Below are 22,251 nucleotides of genomic sequence, written 5' to 3'. Positions count from 1 at the left end.
CCAGAAAATGGGTTTTTCTTTTCTATCACATAGTCAGGCTGCAAATTTTTCAAACTTTTATTCCCTCCTTCCTTTATCCTTTAACAGCATCCAAGTCACCTCTTGAGTGCTTTCCTGCTTAGAAATTTCTTCCACCAGATACCCTAAATCATCTCCCTCAAGTTCAAAGTTCCACAAATCACTAGAGCAGAGGAAAAATGCCACTAGTGTCTTTGCTAAAACAACATGAGTCATTTTTGCTCCAATTCCCAATAAGTTCCTCATCTCCATCTGAGACCAACTCAGACTGGATTTCATTGTCCATATCACCATCAGCATTTTGTTCAAATCCATCCAACAAGTTTCTAGGAAGTTCCAAACTTTCCCACAGTTTCCTGTCTTCTTCTGAACCCTCCAAACGGTTCCAACCCCTTATTCTGCTCCGAATGTGTTATTCAGTTCCAAAGTTGCTTCCACATTTTCAGGAATATTTTCAGCAGCACCCCTCTCTCCTGGTACAAATATACTCTATAAGTCCATATTCAAGACATACCCAAGACTTGGAGGAAAAAGAGGTTTAATTGGACTTACAGCTCCATATGGCTGTGTAGGCCTCAGAATCATGGCAGTAGGTGAAAGGCACTTCTTACATGGCAGTGGTGAGAGAAAATGAGGAAGAAGCAACAGCAGAAATCCCTAATAAACCTATCAGATCTCGTGAGACTTATTCACTATCACAAGAATAACACAAGAAAGACTGGCGCCCCCGTGATTCAGTTACCTCACCCTGGGTCCCTCCTACAACATGTGGGAATTCTGGGAGATACAATTCAAGTTGAGATTTCAGTGGGGACACAGCCAAACCATATCACCCCCCATCTGACAAAGGTCTAATATCCAGAATTTAAAAGGAACTTAAATAAATTTACAAGAAAAAAAACAACCCCATCAAAAAATGGGCAAAGGATATGAAAAAACACTCCTCAAAAGAAGACATTTATGCAGCCAACAAACATATTTTAAAAGGCTAAACCTCACTGATCATCAGAGAAATGCAAATAAAAACCACAATGAGATACCATCTCACGCCAATCAGAATGGCAATTATTAAAAAGTCAAGAAACAACAGAGGCTGGTGAGGCTGTGGAGAAATAGGAATGCTTTTACACTGCTGGTGGGAATGTAAATTAGTCCAACCATTGTGGAAGACAGTATGGAGATTCCTCAAGGATCTAGAACCAGAAATAACATTTGACTCAACAATCACATTACTGAGTATATACCCAAAGGAATATAAATCATTCTACTATAAAGACACATGTACACATATGTTTAATGCAGCACTATTTACAATAGCAGACATGGAACCAACCCAAATGCCCATCAATGATAGAATGGATAAAGAAAATGTGGTACATATACACCATGGAATACTATGCAGCCATAAAAAGGAATGCAATAATGTCCTTTGCAGGAACATGAATGAAACTGGAAGTCATCATCCTCAGCAAACTAACACAGGAAATGGAAACCAAATACTGGATGTTCTCAATCATACGTGGGAGTTGAACAATGAGAACACATGGACACAGAGAGGAGAACAACGTACACCAGCATCTGTTGGGGGCTGGAGAGTGATGCAAGGGAACTTAGAGGATGGGTTCATAGGTGCAGCAAACCACCATGGCACACATATATCTATGTCATAAACCTGCATGTTCTGCATACACACACACAAACACAGGTTTTATTGCTCTTGTTATTTTAGTGGACCTTGGAGAATTTGGGTTGTGTTTTGCATATAGTAAGTTTGAGATTTCTATAAACCAGTGATCCTGAGATATCAAGGCATAAGCATATATAACTTCTGTGGTCAGAGGAGAGCAGGACTAATTATATAAGTTCAGTCAACATGAGCATATGGTTTTTTAAAAAACCTTTTTATTATAGATTAAAAGGCACACAAAAGACACCAATACAATATGCCCTTCACCCAGTTTAAACAATCATTGACTTATGGCCTGTCTTGTTTTAACTACACCCTCCATTCCCTATCCCCTCCTCCCCATCACTGCTGTTAACACTACTAGATTATTTTGAATAAACTCCTGGATATATAATTTGCATCATAAGTCTGTATGGATTTCTACAAGTTGAGCACTCCATAAAAATATAGTCACAATATCATTATAACAACTAAAGTAACAATTATTTAATATTATATATTCTGTCAGTGTCACAATTCCCTTAACTGTTCATAAATTATTAGTTCCAGATTGTTTTTGAATCAGGGTTGGGATAAAGTACACACATTATAATTAGTTTATTTTTTCTTACATTTCTTTTAATCTGTAGGTTTTTCCTTCCCTCTCTCTCTCGCAATTTATTTGTGGATAAACTAAATTCTTGGTGTCTGGTAGAGAGTCTTAAAAACTGGATTTTTTCTGATTGCATCACCATAGAGTCATTTTTCCCATTATTTTGTCTTTCTCCATTTCTTTCCGTAAATTAGTATAGTAGTTCCTTCTTATCTGTGGGGAATACATTCCAAGACCCCCAGTAGATACCTGAAATGACAGACAGTACAGAACCCTGTAGACACTGTGTTTTTTTCCTACACATGCATACGTATGATAAGGTTTCATTTACAAATTAGCTACAGTGTTCTCATGCTTTGGGGGCCATTATAAAGTAAAATAAGGTTTACTTGAACACAAGCACTGTGATTCTGTGACAATCTGAGAATCGAGAAGGCTACTCAGTAACTAATAGGCAGGTAGCATCTACAGGGTGGATCCGTTGGACAAAGGAGTAGTTTGTGTCCTGGGTGGAGATGGAGCAGGGTGGTGTGAGATTTCATTATGGTACTCAGGATGATGTGCCACTTAAAACCTATGAATTGTTTATTTCTGGAATTTCCTATTCCATATTTTCAGAACTCAGTTGATCCACAGGTAACTGAAACTTCAGAAAGGAAAACTACAGATAAGGCGGAACCACTGTACTTACATCTACAGATTTTTAGGAGGCTCAGATTTAATTATTTTTGGTCACAAATATTCATATTGGCACAAAATGTTTAGTTTTCTTGCTTTTTCTGACATTAGCAGCCATTGAGGATCATTGCTTAGGTCTATTGTTTCATTTGGTGTTTCAAAAAGCCTCTTAATTTAGTTTCTGGACAATTTTGACACATTTCCTGCCTTATACCTAGAGTCAAACATTTCTCTTGGGAACCCCAGTTTTTTAGTAGAAAATGGTATTTAAAGAACACAATCTGGCTATTCATTGATCTTGGGTTGATCACTGGTGCTAGGTCTTGTCAGTGGACACAGCTAGAGGATGCATCACACCTTCATACTGCTATTTCCCTTTTCAGTTCAGGACCCCAGGGTATTTACTTAACCTCTTCAATGTTGTATAATGATGGTTTCTAATGTCATCAGAAAAGATGATTACCTAGTGAGAGTGCAGAGTGGGCCTATAAACTGAGTCCTGTGAAAATCGATATTTAGGGGATGGAAAGGGGTGAAATGCCTGGAAAAGCTGTTACAGAAGGGTACAGCACCCTGAAAGCAAACATAAGAGAATATCCTGAGAAGAAGGAGATGATTGCATTGGAAGATCCCGAGAAGTCAAGTAGTATGAAGTCACATTGCCTGACTGTGTATTTGGCAAACAGGAAGCAACTATTTCCATAGAATGACTGGGGCACAAGCTCTGTCAGAGTGGGCTGATAGGTGGGGAGAGATGAGAAGATGGAGGTATGGATAGAGATATGTCCTAATTCTGAAAGATAGAGGTCAGGTCACCCATTTATAAGCAGGTTTGCCTCAAGAGGTATTTCTTAATTGATAAAATGTAGGTCTGAGTCAAGGAAAGTTCTTTCTGAAGAGATCTGAGAGACAATTAAGGTATCCATGTTTATAAAATATAAATTAATGGGGCATAAATCTATTCCGATACAGTTTTCCTTTTACATTAACTGGATTACTTAGTGAGCTGAGTAATTCAATGTATGTAGGCATATTTACACAGAATCCTTTCCGTGAGTCTTTTCCATAAACAGAATTTCCATCCTCATTGAACAGCAGAGGTCTGGTGGAATCGTAAGTCATTGATGTCTCTTACTACTGGTCCCATCACTCATGCCATCTTTTCTCTACATTATCCCTGGATTCCTCTTTTTTCCAGCTGACTGTTCCATCGTTCAGACCGTAGGAAGACACCCAGGGCAAAGAAAGAAAATATCCAACCTTTCTGTCATTTCCATGTATTGTAATAGATTCACCTAAAGTAATTACCTAGGCTATCCATTCTCAGCCTCATTGCCTTGGCCAGATGGTGTGTTACTCTCCTCTACAGCCCGTTAGTTTATTTTAGCAAACCCTTGAGACTGCTTTAACATCCCACAAACGAACTGAATGAAGGCCAGGTTCTTTCTAGGTTAATGATTTTGAGATCTGTATTTTTGAAACCAAAGCACTGTTTCAGCAAAGGAAAAAAAAAAATCAACAGATGGGAAAGAGGGTCACTATCGGTGATTATGATGGGAGTAAAACAGCTTACATAAGGCAAAGAACAGACTGTAGTTGAGTTTAGTTCTTCCCCATAGTTCTATGGTAATAGATACAAAAGTAAATCAGGTTTTCCTGTTGCTTCAGAGAATCTTTAAGAGTGGAGAGAAATGGTAAAATGAAAATAATGATTCTCATTTGGCGTTTTCCATTTGGCAGTTCTCATTTGACGCTTTCCATTTGGCAGTGTTTTACTTCTCACTGAGAGGTTATTTTTCCAGAATAGCAAGCTTTGCTTTGAAATGAAAGGGGTCATTTTTATTGATTAACTTTTATTTTATAATGTATAGTCTGTAGCAAGTAATTTTAATATGTTTTGAAGAAAAACAATATTTTGAATTGGAAGCCTTCATTTAAATGTACCTAGTGTGACTATTCAAATTCAACAATCATTTCTCTAGGATAGAAGGGGAGTGGAATTTCTTTTTAATAGCTGGAATTTAAAAAAAAAACAGTTTATCTAAAAACAATACCTTAGAAGATACAGTATTTTTCTGACAAATGAATTCCCAGGAATGGAATGGGGTGGGTTTTAAAGGAAAGAAAATATGAAAGACTAATAGAATATTTTCAATCGTATTTCTTTTCTTCACACAGGTGGAGGGACAATAAGAGCCCACTATGGCTTCAGATTTTCTCTCGTTTGCCTTGATTATTGTCATCATCCGAGGGCTTTGAGTAGCATGTACAACAAAGATCAAATTAAAACACTTTAGGCAAAAGTGGGGTGAAGGATGAGCGCAAAAGATGGAGATGATGACTGCAAAGGTCACTAATGGGTATAATTCTGTGGGAGGAGAAATATTTTTCCCTCTAGTCTTACATTTATTTTTAAACTTAATATCCTACATTATCTACATTTGCTGATTCATGTATAACTTGTCTGAAAGAAGTATTGTTCTAGGGATATCATGAATATAGTTTAACGACCATAAAGAATGACTTTCACAAGTCACAATGCACAATTATAAATGTAATTTTATTGGCTAAGATCTTCAGTCATGTGTAGACTGAAAGCTAAGCTGATGTCCAGAAATTCTGGACTTCAAAGATGGCTGGCATTACTAGTTTCACTTCCACTCTAGAGTGAATGGAATAAGAATGGAGGTGAGGGGACAATTCTATTTCTAAATATGAGAACTTGGATAGAAATCACTGTTTCTTCATGAAGTTTTACTTATCTGTACAAATTTCACAGTAAAACAAAAATATTTGACTCAAAAGATGCCATAAATATGAAAATGCCTGAATCTTACAGCTGTAGTTGTAAAGAGCTCTACATTTTTTTTTTAAAGAAATTATCTTACTCACTTGGAAACTATGACTTTTTCCAGATTTCCATTTATTTATTTAAATATTTAAACCTAAAAAGCACTTAGCTCCCATTTGCCAAAACAGTTCATATCCTGACACAATCAAAATTGCTGTGCTGATGGAAGTAAGTAATGGTCCAGGAAGAAGACGAGAACAATACTTCATACTTTCTCTTATTTTAAAATGTATCTTATGTAAAGGGAGAACCCCCTTTGTCCTTCATGTCTCAAATCATATGTATGGCAGAGTCCAACTATACACCACACAAAAACGAAAAACTTTTCTAAATTCACAACAAGGAGCAGAAAGCATGTGAAAGAGAGTCACTGGACAGTAGCCAATATTCTATATGTTTTCCTTTCTGGTACAATGGAAATTTAACATGTACATTTCCAACACATTGCCTTTTGGTTAGCTTCTAATTGTCCTAAGAAAGAAAAAGTCCTAAAGTCTCCTTTAAGCATTTAAGGCAATCAGTGTTTATGAATCATCTTAAGAACAAGATGTTGGCCAAGTTTTACATTTGAATCAGTTCCCATAATTTTGGAGAAAAAATCTGAGCAAAAACTCTGCTTTCGCATTCCAAAACAGATATAGGAACACTTTCCTCTCCCATTTGCAAAGAAGTCCTCCATTTGTCCCATGGAGTCACTGTCTAATCACACTTTCTCACATTTGGGGGATCCCATCTGTTGATGCTAGCAATGAGCAGGCTAGGCAGAAAATGGAGAAAAAAAAATCAGAGGTGGGAAACTGAGCCTTGAAAACGTGTGAGAAATGCTCAGAAAACACATACACATATACATATTTTAGCAGTTTCCTGGAAACAATGGAAATCCCTTTTCTTCTTGAAAAACTTCCCTTCCTCCCTCTGCTCTTCAATTCCTATCCAAAAGGCAGTGTTCTAACAGTAGTAACGTGGTTCAGAGGTAGCATGGGAGATGGAGAGCCATGAACATATGTGCAATGGCGTGTAATACTAAAATATAAGCCTTTTTAATTAGAACATAAAACTGCTTTTTTACCACTATTTTTTGAAGTTATACAACTGTATGGTTTTCTGTCATATAGATTCATGCTACCACCAAGCTTTCTTTTTAATTAATACACAAATGAGGGATACATAATGGACTGCCCAGTGATGACACATTTATCCTCACTAATGAGGATGGAGTGTGAGGATGCTCACTTCTTGCCTCAAGCTATGCTGTTTTTAGTTCTTCATCCTGTGATTGTGGAATTAAATAGTTTACACTGACTTTTGTGATTAGAAAAAGGAGAAACACATTTTAGGAGGTTAAAAATACACTTGAACATGACATAGTTACAATTTTCTCTTAGCAACAAGCCTTTAAACATTTTTGGGTGCATGATTTCTGTCTAATCTTTCTTCTTCCCCACCCCACCTCCAAATGCCAGAATAAAAGTCTTTGGTGGAGAAGAATTATATAGTAAGAGTTCAAGCCACTCTCATTGACCAAAAAGAAATGCTGAGCCAGATACTTGAAAAGGAGTTGAGAGAAAGTGAGCAATGATACAAATATGTGAAGAAGGCAAAAACAGGCTCATCAGGACTTGAACAATTAGGTTTAAAGAAGAAGCTTTTGTTCAAGTTTCTCTCTTAGGTACTCTGCTAGATGTAGAGCAAGAAAAGAACTCTGCCTTCAGGTGGTGAACCACCAACAGAATGAGATGAGAAATACAAGTAAGTGAAATATAAGGTAGATCAAAACTAAACGAGAGTGTCACACTATTAATGTTGGGAAAGCTTCTTCACAGGGGTGGGAAATTGGAAGAAAGGGTTAGCAAGACAACTATTTCAAAATTGGGCTGTTTGCATTAAAAAGAGAGTTTCCCCTGTCCTTATGTACTGGGTGCAACATAGACTAGGGAAGGAAGAAAGCGTTCAGTAGAAAGTAGGGAAAGGTGAAACTCAGGTACCCAATAAAATCAATTACAAATTAACAGTTGAAAATAGAAGCTTCAAAGGGATCCAGTGGGTTGAAAAGAAAAAAAAAAGAAAAAGAATAAAGAGGAAGGAGAAAATATGTGAAGGACAATTGCTTCAAAGAGAATAAAATACCTAGGAATCCAACTTACAAGGGATGTAAAGGACCTCTTCAAAGAGAACTACGAACCACTGCTCAGTGAAATAAAAGAGGACGCAAACAAATGGAAGAACATACCATGCTCATGGATAGGAAGAATCAATATCGTGAAAATGGCCATACTGCCCAAGGTAATTTATATATTCAATGCCATCCCCATCAAGCTACCAATGAGTTTCTTCACAGAATTGGAAAAAACTGCTTTAAAGTTCATATGGAACCAAAAAAGAGCCCGCATTGCCAAGACAATTCTAAGTCAAAAGAACAAAGCTGGAGGCATCATGCTACCTGACTTCAAACTACACTACAAGGCTACAGTAACCAAAACAGCATGGTACCAACACAGAGACATAGACCAATGGAACAGAACAGAGTCCTCAGAAATAATACCACACATCTACAGCCATCTGATCTTTGACAAGCCTGACAAAAACAGGAAATGGGGAAAGGATTCCCTATTTAATAAATGGTGCTGGGAAAATTGGCTAGCCATAAGTAGAAAGCTGAAACTGGATCCTTTCCTTACACCTTATACGAAAATTAATTCAAGATGGATAAGAGACTTAAATGTTAGACCTAATACCATAAAAACCCTAGAAGAAAACCTAGGTAATACCATTCAGGACATAGGCATGGGCAAGGACTTCATGTCTAAAACACCAAAAGCAATGGCAACAAAAGCCAAAATTGACAAATGGGATCTAATTAAACTAAAGAGCTTCTGCACAGCAAAAGAAACTACCATCAGAGTGAACAGGCAACCTACAGAATGGGAGAACATTTTTGCAATCTACTCATCTGACAAAGGACTAATATCCAGAACCTACAAAGAACTCAAACAAATTTACAAGAAAAAAACAAACAACCCCATCAAAAAGTGGGCCAAGGATATGAACAGACATTTCTCAAAAGAAGACATTCATACAGCCAACAGACACATGAAAAAATGCTCATCATCACTGGCCATCAGAGAAATGCAAATCAAAACCACAATGAGATACCATCTCACACCAGTTAGAATGGCAATCATTAAAAAGTCAGGAAACAACAGGTGCTGGAGAGGATGTGGAGAAATAGGAACACTTTTCCACTGTTGGTGGGATTGTAAACTAATTCAACCATTATGGAAAACAGTATGGTGATTCCTCAAGGATCTAGAACTAGAAGTACCATATGACCCAGTCATCCCATTACTGGGTATATACCCAAAGGATTATAAATCATGCTGCTATAAAGACACATGCACACGTATGTTTATTGCAGCACTATTCACAATAGCAAAGACTTGGAATCAACCCAAATGTCCATCAGTGACAGACTGGATTAAGAAAATGTGGCACATATACACCATGGAATACTATGCAGCCATAAAAAAGGATGAGTTTGTGTCCTTTGTAGGGACATGGATGCAGCTGGAAACCATCATTCTTAGCAAACTATCGCAAGAACAGAAAACCAAACACTGCATGTTCTCACTCATAGGTGGGAACTGAACAATAAGATTACTTGGACTCGGGAAGGGGAACATCACACACCGGGGCCTATCATGGGGAGGGGGAAGGGGGGAGGGATTGCATTGGGAGTTACACCTGATGTAAATGACGAGTTGATCAGTGCTGATGAGTTGATGGGTGCAGCACACCAACATGGCACAAGTATACATATGTAACAAACCTGCATGTTATGCACATGTACCCTAGAACTTAAAGTATAATAATAATAATAAAAAAATAAAAATAAAAGTAAATAAATAAATAAATAAAATATGTGAAGGAAATAACCAACATCTCACATTCTAATATTCTTCACTCCATGAATCATAGTAGTAGGGACATCCTACAGTCCTTTCATTCTGCACACAATGGAAGTTTCACAGTTTAGTGGGCTTCTTTGGGACCAATAAAGCAGACAAATAGAAAATTTGTACACCATTTATATAGAAAATATTAAGTTGCCTTATTTCTGGGTGGAAAGATAAATGATATGTTACTTGTTGACATGAGGTTATAAATTCTAATAATAAAAGAATGAATATGAATAAAATTTGTACATGAATTTGTATTAAAATGTTTTTTAATAACATGTGGGTTACATAGAGAAAAGTCCATTCTTATAAAGAGACTGGATCTAAATCAATTTGTACAATATTTATCTATCTAATATATAGCAAAACTACTGACAAGAGCACTTTATTAGAAGGGAAGAAACCTGTAGTTGAGCCCTGGTTCTGCCCATTACAAAAAACATGTCCATAAACCAAGTACCCAAATTTTTTCAAGTGTTCACTTTTCTTTCTGAAAAAGTAAGCATAACATCCATTCTTCCTTTCATGTAGCAATTTTTGAGGATTGATAGAGATATTATATGTGGAGGTGTCTTAAACTTTTGCACGTTAATATTTAATTAAATATAATCTTGTGAATAGATGCTTTGAAATGTTAAATTAATAACAAGCCAAAATAAGCCTCTTACAACTCAGCAGACTAATCCCTTTACAAAGTAAAAGACCTAGTATTCAAGAATTTCAAGGTAGCAATGCTTTCGCATATCTTTGTTTTTTACTGGGGTTAGTGCCTTGCTATAAATTATCTATTACAGACAAAACAACTGAGGTTTGCTAACAAAGTCACCTGTATTAAAGCATCGTAAGTTAAGACTCTTTCAGATAAACTTTAATCCATTGAAAGCTTCTTTGAAATTAAATAATTTTAAACACATATGATGCCAAAGGTAGTTGAATGTAGCTGATCATTTGACTCTGAAAAACCTCCCAAACCATGAACTGTTCAAATGTCACTGTTAACAGTCTTGCATCATAAACACATACATCTAGCCACTTTAATATATACCTAATTTATCAGTTTTCTCATGAGCCTCATTGTTTTATTTTAAAACAAAATCTCCAGAGGTTCTTTCTAAGGGTTGGACAATGGAACATTTGCTTACTCTGAGTTGATTCTCTGAATGAAAAGAGCTCAGCTAATATAGTAATTTTAGTTAAATATACTTTAGTTAATCTGCCCTTAAAAAGTAATTAAATTGCTCTTAAAAGTATCTATGAAAATTTCGTTTTGGTGCTATGTTTCCATTAAAGTTTCTCATAAATTGTGTTGTTCAGGGATTATGTGTCAGCATTTGATGAGAGAGTTTGTCACTTCTGGTAACTAGTAGGTAGAATAAAAAATGTATAACTCTCTTTCAGTGTGTGGGTTCAGATTATTCTTAGCAAATTCGTGTTTATTTTTTTTTTCTTTCAAAAAACCCAAAAAGTTAAGGAAACACCTTCCAGATTTGTTTAGATAGTATAACCACCACCACCACAACAGAAATGCAGGGGGTTGGAGGAATTATTGGAAAATATCTCACAAAACCAAAGGCAAGAGAAACAACTAGGCTCCAAAGAAGCCAAAGCAAAGACAAGAGAGCCAGTAGGAGCGAAGGATCACATCTAGATCTTATCTGGACTTGCTTGGGTTTGAATCTTTGCTTCTCTTGTCACACTCCATTCATCCTTTTTTCTCTCTAAATAGTTTTCCATATATTATAGATAAAAGTCATAAGTGTACCGTTCAATACGTTTTCACAAAATGAATTTACCAGTGAAATCATTACCCAGATTGATGAATAGAGCAGTACCCACAGGCAGAAGCCCCACTATGGCTTTTCCCAGTCATTGGCCCTCTCCTCCTTACAGGTAGACTTCTTCTATCATAAGTTAGTTCTGCCCGTTTTGGAAATACATTTAAATGAAATTATATAATGCATAGTCATTTATGGCTTGCCTCTGTCACCCAATATTGTTTATGTGAGATTTATCCATAAAGATACATGTAGTTTTATTTGTTTTCATACATAGTATTCCTTTGTGTAAATATACCACAATTTATCCATTCTGCTGTGGTTGAGAATCTAGCTTGTTTTTCATTTTGGCAATAAAAAAGTATATCTATGCACATTCTTGAGCCTCCCTCTGGTGTGTGTGTTTGTGCATTTCTGTTGGATGAACACCTGGGAGCAGAAATCTTTGATCATAGGTTATGTACATAAGTGTTTAATAGACACTGCTAGACAAATTTCCAAAGCATGACTATAATCAATGATAACTTAATTGTATATTTTAATATAACTTTAAAAATGTAATTGGGTTGTTTGTAGTACAAAGGATAAATGTTTGAGGGATGGATACATTATCCATGATGTGATTACTTCACATTGCACGCCTGTATCAAAGCCTCTCATGTACCCTATAAATATACACAGCCACTATGTATCTATAACAAAAATTTTAATTAAAAATTAAAAAAATAAAATATACAAAATACCTCAGAGATTTCCAAAGTGGATATACCAACAATGTATGGCTTCTCCAACTGTTCCATAGTCTCACAATGCAGTGAGGTAAATGAAAATTAAACCCACAAGTTATTACTATAATAGGAAATCATATTACATTATAGTAGTATATATCCAGAATAAGATTAATAATGGATGAAATTTAAAATGCATTAATTATAGCATTTTTTAAATCTGGAATTTTCATTTAAAAATAGATCTGTGTTTGCAGAAAGACTTCATCTTGTTATCTTTTTTAATTTTTTACTTCAACAGATTCTTGGGGAACAGGTGATATTTGGTTATATGAATAAGTTCTTTAGTGCTGATTTCTGAGATTTTGGTGCACCTATCACCCTAACAGTGTATACTGTACACAATGTGTAGTCTTTTATCCCTCACTCCACTCCTACCCTTCGCACAGTCTCCAAAGTCCATTATATTATTCTTATGCCTTTGCATCCTCATAGCTTAGCTCCCACTTATAATTGTAAGTGAGAACATATGATGTTTGGTTTTCCATTCCTGAGTTACTTTACTTAAAATAATGATCTCCAGTTCCATCCAGGTTGCTGTGAATGTCATAATTTTGTTCCTTTTTATGGCTGAGTAGTATTCCATGGTATATACCACATTTTATTTATCCACTCATTGATAAATGGGTATTTTGGCTAGTTCCATATTTTTGCAAACGTGGAATTGTGCTGATATAAACATGCATGTGCAAGTATCATTTTTGTATAATGACATCTTTTCCTCTGGGTAGATAACCAAAAGTGAGACTGTTGAATCAAAGAGTGGATTTACTTTTATTTATTTAAGAAATCTCTACACTTTTATCCATAGTGATTGTACTAGTTTACATTTTCACCAGCAGTGTGAAAGTGTTCCCTTTTTACCACATCCACACCAACATCTATTTTTTTTTTATTATGATCATTCTTACAGAGCAGAACTGAGGAGAGGAGTAAGGTGGTATCACATTGTGGTTTTGGTTTGCATTTCCCTGATAATTAGGGATGTTGAGCTTTTAAAAATATGTTTGTTGGCCATTTGTATGTCTTCTTCTGAGAACTGTCTATTCATGTCTTTAGCCCATTTCTTGATGGGATTGGTTTTTCTTTGCTGATTTGTTTAAGTTTCTAATAGATTCTGGATATTAGTTCTTTGACAGATGCACAGTTTGCGAAGATTTTCTCCCATTCTGTGGATTGTCAGTTTACTCCGTAATTATTTATTTTGCTGTGCAGAAGCTTTTTAGTTTAATTAGGTCCCATCTATACATTTTTGTTTTTGTTGCATTTGCTTTTGGGTTCTTGTTTATGAAATCTTTGCCTAAGCCAATGTTTGGAAGAATTTTTCTGATGTTATCTTCTACGATTTTTAAGGTTTCAGGTCTTAACGCTTTGACCATTTTGAGTTGATTTTTGTATAAGATGAGAGAAGAGGATCTAGTTTCATTCTTCTACATGTGGCTTGCCAATTATACCAGCACCGTTCATTGAATAGGGTGTCCTTTTCCCACTTAATATTTTTGTTTGCTTTGTCAAAGATCATTTGGCTGTAATTATCTGGATTTATTTCTGGGTTCCCTATTCTGTTTCATTGGCCTATGTGCCTTTTTTTTTTTTTTTTTTTGAGATGGAGTCTCGCACTGCCCGGGCTGGAGCGCAGTAGCGCGACCTCGGCTTACTGCAACCTCCCCCTCCCAGGTTCAAGAGATTCTCCTGCCTCATCCTCCTGAGTAGCTGGGATTACAGGTGCCATCCGCAATGCCAGGTATGTGCCTATTTTTATACCAGTACCATGCTGTTTTGTTGACTGTACCCTTATAATATAGTTTGAAGTTGAGTAATACGATTTGTTCTTTTTGCTCAGTCTTGCTTTGACTGTGCGAGTTTTTGTTGTTCCATATGAATTTTATGATTGTTTTTGTTAGTTCTGTATGGAAATTGCATTGAATTTGTAGATTGCTTTTGGCAATATGGTCATTTACACAATATTTACTCTACCAATCCATGAGCATAGGATGTGTTTCCATTTTCTGGTGTCATTGCATTTGTTCATTTTTATGCTGCTGTAAAGAACTGCCTGTGACTGGGTAATTTCTAAAGAAAAGAGGTTCAATTGACTCACTGTTCTACATGGCTGGGGAGGCCTCACAAAATTTACAGTTATGATGGAGGCAAAGAGGAAGCAAGGTGACAGGAAGGAGAAGTGCAAGCAGGGGAAATGCCAAACACTTATAAAACCATCAGATCTCATGAGACTCACTCATTATCACAAGAACAGCATGGGGGAAACCACCACCATGATTCAATTACCTCAACCTGGTCCTACCCTTGACACGTGGAGATTACGGGGATTACAATTCAAGATAAGATTTGGGTAGGGACACAGAGCCAAACAGTTTGTTGTCTATGATTTCTTTCAGCAGTGTTTTTTTAATAATAGTTTTTCTTGCAGAGGTCTTTCATCTCATTTGTTAGATATATCCCTAAGTTCTGGTTTGTTTTTTTTTAATTATTATTATTTTCCACAGCTATTGTAAAAGGATTTGAGTTCTTCATTTGAATCTCAGTTTGGTTTGGTTGCTATTAGTGTATAGCAGTGCTACTGATTTGTATACATTGATTTTATATCCTGAAAGATTGCTGAATTCATTTACGAGTTCTAGGAGCATTTTGGATGAGTCTTTAGGGTTTTCTAGGTATACGATCTTACTATCAGTGAACAGCGACAGTATGACTTCCTCTTTACTGATTTGGATGCCCTTTATCTCTTTCACTTATTTGATTGCTCTGATTAGGTCTTACAGTACTATGTTGGATAGAAGTGGTGAAAGTGAACATACCTGTCTTGTTCCAGTTCTCAGAGGGAATTCTTTCAACTTTTCCTTGTTCAGTAAAATGTTGGCTGTGGATTTGCCATAGATAGCTTTTATTACCTTAAGGTATGTCCCTTCTGTGCCAGTTTTGCTGAGGTTTTTAATCATAGAGAAACCCTGGATTTTGTGAAATGCTTTTTCTGTGTCTATTGAGATGATCATGTGATTTTTAATTCTGTTTATGTGGTATATCACATTTATTGACTTACATATGTTAAACCATCCCTGAATCCCTGGTATGAAACCCACTTGATCATGGTGGATTATCTTTTCGATATGCTGTTGGATTTGATTAGATTAGTATTTTGTTAAGGATTTTTGCATCTATATTTATCAGGGATGTTAGTCTATAGTTTTCTTTTTTTGTTATGTATTTTCCTAGTTTTGGTATTATGGTGACATTGGCTTCATAGAATGATTTAGGGATAATTCCCTCTTTCTCTATCTTTTGGAATAGTGTCAATAGGATTGGTACCAATTCTTCTTTAAATGTCTGATATAATTCAACTGTGAATCTGGTTCTGGACGTTTTTGGTGGCAACTTTTTTTTATTACCATTTCAATCTTGCTGCTTGTTATTTGTTCAGAGTTTCTATTTCTTCCCGGTTTAATATAGGAGTGTTGTATATTTCCAGGAATTTATCCTTCTCCTCTAGGTTTTCTAGTTTGTGTGCTTAAAGGTGTTCATAGTAGCCTTGAATGATCTTTCATATTCTGTGATATCAGTTATAATGTCTCCCATTTTGTTTCTAATTGAGCTTATTTGGGTCTTCTCTCCTTTTTATAGTTAATCTTGCCGATGGTCTATCAATTTTAACTTTTCAAAGAGCCAGCTTTTTGTTTCACTTATCTTTTGTATTTTTGTTTGTTTGTTTCAATTTCATTTAGTCCTGCTCTGATTGTTGTTATTTTGCTTCTGCTGGATCTGGGTTTAGCTTGTTTTCGTTTCTCTAGTCCCTTGAAGTGTGAGCTTAGATTGTCTATTTGTGCTCTTTTAGACTTTTCAATGTAGGCCTTCAGTGCTGTGAATTCTCATATTAGCAGTGCTTTTGCTGTATCGTAGAGGTTTTGATAGGTTGTGTCACTATTATCATTCGGTTCAAAGGATTTTTAAATTTCTATCTTGATTTCATTGTTTACCCAATAGGCATTCTGAAACAGGTTATTTAATTTCCATGTATTTGCATAGTTTTAAGGGTTCCTCTTGAATTTGATTTTCAATTTTATGCCATTGTGGTCTGATAGAGTGCTTGATATAATTTTTTTTAATTTATTAAAATTTGTTTTGTGGCCTATCATATGTTCTATCTTGGAGAATGTTCCATGTGTTGATGAATAGAATGTATATTCTACAGTTGTTGGGTAGAAGGTTCTATTAATATCTCTTAAGTCCATTTGTTCTAGGGTATAGTTTAAGTCCATTGTTTCTTTGTTTACTTTCTGTCTTGATGATCTGTCTAGTGCTGTGAGTGGAGTAATGAAATCCCCCACTAATTTTGTGTTGCTGTCTATGTCCTTTCTTAGGTCTAGTAGTTATTATTCTATAAATTTTGGAGCTCCAGTGTTAAGGACATATATATTTAGGATTGTCGTATTTTTCTGTGGTACTAATCCTTTTATCACTATATAATGCCCCTCTTTGTCTTTTTAAACTTTTTTTTCTCTTTAAAGAAGAATAGCCATCCCTGCTTGCTTTTTTGTTCATTTGCATGGAATATCTTTTTCTACCCCTTTACCTTAACTTTATGTGAGTCCCTTATGTGTTAGGTGAGTCTCTGACAGCAGATACCTGGTTGGTAAATGTTTATCCATTCTGCCACTCTGTATCTTTTATGTGGAGTATTTAGGCCATTTATATTCAATGTTAGTATTGATATGTGAGGTATTATTATATTCATTGTGCTAGCTATTGCTTAAATACCTTGGCTTTTTTGTGTGTATGTTATGTGTTATTGTTTGTTTTATAGGTCCTGTGAGATTTATGCTTTAAGGATGTTCTGTCTTGATGTATCCTGAGAATTTGTTTCAAGATTTAGTGCTCCTTTTTAGCAGTTCTTGTAGTGCTGGCTTGGTTGTGGCAAATTCTCTCAGCATTTGTTTGTCTGCAAAAGACTGTATCTTTCCTTTATTTATGAAGCTTAGTTTTTCTGGATACAAAATTCTTGGTCGACATTTGTTTTAAGAAGGCTACAGATAGGACTCCAGTCCCTTCTAGCTTGTAGCATTTCTGCTGAGAAATCTGCTGTTAATCTGAAAGGTTTTTCTTTACAGGTTACCTGATGCATTTGCCTCACAGCTCTTAAGTTTCTTTCCTTCGTCTTACAGTTAGATAACCTGATGACTGACTATGTGACTAGGCAGTGATTATTTTGCAATGAATTTTCTGAGTGTTCTTTGAGCTTCCTATATTTGGATGTCTAGATCAGTAGCAAGGCCAGGGATGTTTTCTTCAGTTGTTCCCTCAAATATGTTTTCCAGACTTTTAGATTTCTTCCTGGAGAACACCAATTATTCTTAAGTTTGGTTATTTAACCTAATCCCAAACTTCTTGGAGGCTTTGGTCATTTCTTTTAAATTCTTTTTTCTTTGTCTCTGCCTAATTGGGTTAATTCAAAAGCCTTGTCTTCAAGCTCTAAAGTTCTTTCTTCTATTTGTTCAGTTCTATTGCTGAGAATTTCCAGTGTATTTTGCATTTCTTTAAGTGTGTCCTTTATTTCTAGGAGTTGTGATTGTGTTTTATTTATTCTATCTATTTCTCTGGATAATTTTCTATCCATATTCTGTATCTTTTAAAAAATTTATTTAAGTTTGTATTCACCTTTCTCTGGTGCCTCCATAAGTGGCTTAATAATCAACCTTCTGAATTCTCTTTTTGGCAATTCAGAGATTTATTCTTGTTTTGCCTCCATTGCTGGTGAGATAGTGTGATCTTTTGGGGGTGTTTCATACCCTTGTTTTCTCATATTACCAGGATTGTTTTCCTGGGTCTTTCTTACTTGGATACACTACGTCAGAGAGAAGATCCAGGGCTCAAGGGCTTTGTTCAGATTCCTTTTTCCCATGGGGTGCTCCCTTGATGTGATACTCTCTTCCTTCCCCTAGTGATGGGGCTTCCTGAGAGTCTAACTTCAGTGACTGTGATTTCTCTTCTGGGTCTAGCCACCCAGTGGGGCTACCAGGCTCCAGGTTGGTACTGGGAAGTATCTGCAAAGGGTCCTGTGATGTGATCTATCTTCAGGTCTCTGAGCTATGGATACCAGCACCTGCCCTGGTGGAGGTAGCAGGAGAGTGAACTAGACTCTGTGAAGTTCCTTGATTGTAGTTTTGTTTAGTGTGCTGGTTTTGTGTTGGTTTGTCTCCAGCCAGGAGGTGGTACTTTCAATAGAGAATCAGTGGCAGTAGTATAGGGAAGATGCAAGTTTGTCCTAGGGTTGCCTGGATAGGTATTTGGGTTTCTCAGGTAGTAGGTGGGACCATAGACCTCCCAAGAAATTATTTCCTTTGTCTTCAGCTACAAGGGTGGGTGGAGAAAGACCATCAGGTTGGAGCAGGGTTAGGTGTGTCAGAGCTCAGACTCCCCTTGAGTGGGGCTTGCTGTAGCTGCTATGGGGGAAGTGGGTGTGGTTCTTAGGCCAATGGAGTTACGTGCCCAGGGAGGTTATGGCTGCCTCTGTTGCATCATAGCGATCTCCAGGGAAACGGGGGGAAGTCAGAAGTGACAGGCCTCATCCAGCTCCCACATAGCCCAAAAGGCCAGTCTCACTCCCACTGTCCCCACTCAACAGCACCGAGTTCATTTCCAGGCAACTGGTGAGCAGGGCTGAGAACTTGCCCCAGGCTACAAGCTCCAGACTGAGAAAGTAAGCAGGGCTTTCAGATTTCACACCTCCCACCCACAACAGTTTCTCTGCTTGTATCTGCACTCCCCATTCACGCCTTCCTGCCCCCGCCAGATTCTGTCCCGGACACCATGTATTTGGTCAAAATTGTTACAAAGTTATCTGGAAATCAAAAACTTTCTCCCCGTGGTTTTTCCACAGTTCCACTGGCAGCCCTCCCCAAGGACCCCTGAAAGTCAGGAATTGTTTCCCTGGGGACCAATAGTGCCTACAGGGCTCTTCCTGCTGCTTTTTGTACCCCTATATTTTGCTCAGCTCTCTAAATTCATCTCAGCTCCAGGTAAGGTCAAATGCTTCTCCCATGATATGGACCTTCAGGTTCCCCAGTGAGAATGTGTGTTTGGGGTAGACATTCGCCCTCTCACACTTTGAGTACCCACCGTTTTTGGCTATCTCAAGTAGCCTGCAGCAGCAAGCCACTTCCTTCAAAGGATCTGTGTATTCTCTCAGCTTTTCTAGTATGCTTCTGTGGTAGTTCTGGGAGCAAAAGTTCATAATTTGAGTCTCCACATGCTGCTCTGCCTGTCCGAGTAGGAGTTGCAAGTTAATCTTTTTTTCTTTCTGACTCTTTATCTCTTTATTGAACATAGTAGTCACAGTTATTTCAAAGTACAGTCAATATAATTTAATTTTAATGCCTGGATCAGCTATATGACTGTTTCTATTGTCTGCTTTTCCTCTTGTTTCTATCTCTTGGTATGCCTTGTGAATTTTTAATGAATGTGAGTTTTTTTTTTAAAGAAAAATTAAAATTCTTGGGAAATATGGCTTTCCTCCAAGAGAAGATTCTTTTTAGCTTCACCCAGGATGTTAGAATAAATCAACTTTATCCAGGCTTACCCTAAGTTGATTTGGGATCATATCTCATTCTGGGAGAGGTGGTTGTCTTATCTAATGTGCAGACACCAACCCAGAAAATCAAAAAAATAAATTAAGAAACAAGGTAATATGTTCCAAATAAAAGAACAAAATAAATCTCTAGAAGTCAACTGTAGTGAAATGGAGACATGTGATTTACCTACCAGGGAATTCAAAAATCAGTCATATAGATGGCCACTGAGATATAAAGAGCAATGCTTAAAAAAACAGAATTTCAACAAAAAGAAAATATTTAAAAGTACTAAATAGAAATCATAAAGCTGAAAAATATAATAGCTGAACTCAAAAATTCCATAGAGGGATTCTACAGCAAACTAGATCAAGCAGAATAAAATACAGGAAAACTTGAAGACAGATCAATGGAAATAATTCAATCTGAAGAGTAAAAAGAAAAAATATATAAAAGAGTGAAGATAGCTTGAGGGACTTATGGGACACCATCAAGCTAAATAATGTATATATTTTTGGACTAGTAAAAAGAGAAGAGAGAGAGAAAGGAACAGAAAATACATTTGGAGACACAATGGCAGAAAACTGTCCACGTCTGAGGAAGGAAATAGAAATTCAGATCCAGGAAGCTCAATGGACACCTAATAGGATGAATCCAAAGAGACCCACAGCATATTACAATTAACTGTTAAAGTATTGATTTATCTATAGTTCAGATGTCTCAATGGAAGCCTGGACTATTTACTAGGGTCTTTTAATTTGGGTAGGCTTTTAGTTCCAATTTTTATCTCTCATCACAGTTGGACTAGTGATAAGTATACTTAGATCTTTAACCACTTAGCAACTGTTATCTGTTCGGTTCCCCAGATGTTCAGTCTGGTTTACTTATGATAAATGGCAAATTCTTTAAGGGAAAAGCATCTCAGACTGTCAGGTTTACTTCTCTGAGTTTCTCTGCTCTTCAAAATTGTGACCCCCAACCTTGAGCTGCCTTGCTAGCCCTGCATGACAAAATTTTTCTCCCTAAGCCCATGAGACTGCTGAAAGCTATGTTCAGCTTCTATACTTCTTAATAGACTCTTTCTGCTTGATTTATTAGTTGTCAGCAATGCTGGTTATGAATCAGCAAATAGATTGAAGCAAAAAAAAAAAAAAAAAAAAAACCCAGCATAGAATGTCATGTTCACTTCAGTGAATTCCTCTTCTCACTAAGATGTTGGCCCATCAAGGGCTGACTGTTTTGTTGGCTTAACAATATTTCCAACAGATGTTTACTGTGTTTTCTCCAGTTTTTCCCAGTTGTTTTTATTATGAAGATTGATGTGCTGCATACAAAAAACAATTGTATGTGTTTAATCTAGTTTTAGTTGTGTATCTGTGGTTTCCATTTAACACATCCTGACTAATATGTAAAACTCAACATCTATGTTGATAAAACTATCTGACAGAATGCAGGGTGAGGCAATAACAAGTAGACAATTTTAAATTCTGCTATCCTCATATTGCTCAATTTTGTTGATTCTCATCCGTAGATTCTTGATGTTATTACATAGCTATTCAGCGGTTTGCAGTGTTTTGCTTTCCTTTACATTCCCAATTGCTAGACATTCCATGAGACTCTGCCAGATGGTCTCTTAATATTTTCTGAAAAATATTGGCTCTCTACCATGTCCACATCCCTATGCCCATGGTATTCTACATTAATTTGTAACCTGTGTAGTCTGTGTCTTAGTATTCTAGCATGAGTCTCAGGTTCTTGCAGAAATAGGCAGGGCCTTTCAAATCTTGCTCAGTTTAAAAAATTCATTCTTATGTGGTTCCACTTTGAAAACATTAAAAGAATCTAAATAATTATAAAACATTCCATTGAGCTGCCCAAGCAGCTCAGAACTTTCTCCTTGTTAATTGTATATTGTTCCATATTGGATAATGCCATAGTCTTTCTGCACTGGCTTAAATTATTTCTTGAAATAGACTATTATAAAGAGAGATGTAATTTATAATTCATGTGGAGTGCATTTCTTCATTCATTGAACACATATATTTATTAACTCTTAACCTTATTCTAAGCACTGATGATAGAACAGTGAGGAAGATAGACAAATTCCTTCACTCCAGAAGCTTACAGTCCTATTGGCAGACAACAAACCAAAAAAAAGAAAAATAAATAAGTAATCAAAAACATATGAATCATTATCTCAATTAATAATAAAAGCTATGAAGACAGTAAAATAGTATAATATAAAAGAAGTATTGAGAAAATATAAGATATGGTGAGAAAGAAAGAATGTTTTGAGAGTTGACATTTGATGAGAGACCTAAATGGT

The sequence above is a fragment of the Macaca fascicularis genome, chromosome 6, assembly GCF_037993035.2.
Source record: "Macaca fascicularis isolate 582-1 chromosome 6, T2T-MFA8v1.1".
In the NCBI taxonomy this organism is placed as follows: domain Eukaryota; kingdom Metazoa; phylum Chordata; class Mammalia; order Primates; family Cercopithecidae; genus Macaca; species Macaca fascicularis.
This window is presented reverse-complemented; position numbering follows the sequence as displayed.